This window comes from Silene latifolia, chromosome 9, assembly GCF_048544455.1.
Source record: "Silene latifolia isolate original U9 population chromosome 9, ASM4854445v1, whole genome shotgun sequence".
NCBI lineage: Eukaryota > Viridiplantae > Streptophyta > Magnoliopsida > Caryophyllales > Caryophyllaceae > Silene > Silene latifolia.
The window spans coordinates 172,856,744-172,857,554 of NC_133534.1; the positions used below are offsets into that span (position 1 = coordinate 172,856,744).

Genomic DNA, 811 nt, shown 5'->3' on the forward strand with positions numbered 1-811 from the left:
CCACTAGTGAGTTTGTCAATCCTTTCGCAATAGAAGGAGAAGAGAACCCATTTAACAATATCCCACAAAATCCACCTACAATGCCTAAATTCTCGTCACACTCTATACCCACCGAGGAGGATTTACCAAATGGTACTCCTACCCCACAACATCTCACCGGTAATTTTATTGCCAAGTCCGCCTTCATCCAACTAGTTGAGAGGAGCCAATTCGGGGGAATGCCTAGTGAGGACCCTCATTCTCATATGGAAACATTTTGTGATTATTGTGAAGCTATCTCTCAAACGGGCGTGACTCAAGACCAAATAAGATGGGTCTTATTTCCTTTTTCGTTAATCGGCACCGCAAAGCAATGGTTGAAGGGCCTTGATAAGGCCACTCTTGGAATAGAATCTTGGAAGAAGTTAGCTCTAGCTTTCTACAAAAAATTCTACCCACCGGAAAAGACCAATATGCTAAGAGCTCAAATTACGGGTTTTAAGCAAAGGGATGAAGAGTCTTTGTATGAAGCTTGGGAGCGGTTCAAAGGTATTTGTCGCTCATGTCCTCACCATGGACTTAGCGAATGGTTTTTAGTGCAACAATTTTGGAATGGTTTATATGAAGATTCAAGGAACATTCTCAATATGGGATCAAATGGAATGTTCACCGAAGTTGATGACAATCAAACATGGAACAAGATTGAGGAAATGGCGGTCCATAATTCGCAATATAGTAGGCCTCGCAAGGCTACTAGAGGAGGAAAGTATGAAGTGGACACCGTTACTCAATTGGGTGCTCAACTTAGTGCTCACATTGACACAATCAACTT

The 811-nt window shown here is 42.2% G+C and overlaps 1 non-coding gene across 1 annotated transcript; it reads right to left on the reverse strand.

Annotated features, from left to right (window-relative positions):
* Positions 1–452: 452 nt before the first annotated feature.
* Positions 453–559, reverse strand: LOC141602988 (small nucleolar RNA R71). Its single transcript, XR_012524889.1, has one exon. It is a non-coding gene; the product is annotated as a small nucleolar RNA R71 (small nucleolar RNA).
* Between the last annotated feature and the right edge of the window lie 252 nt (positions 560–811).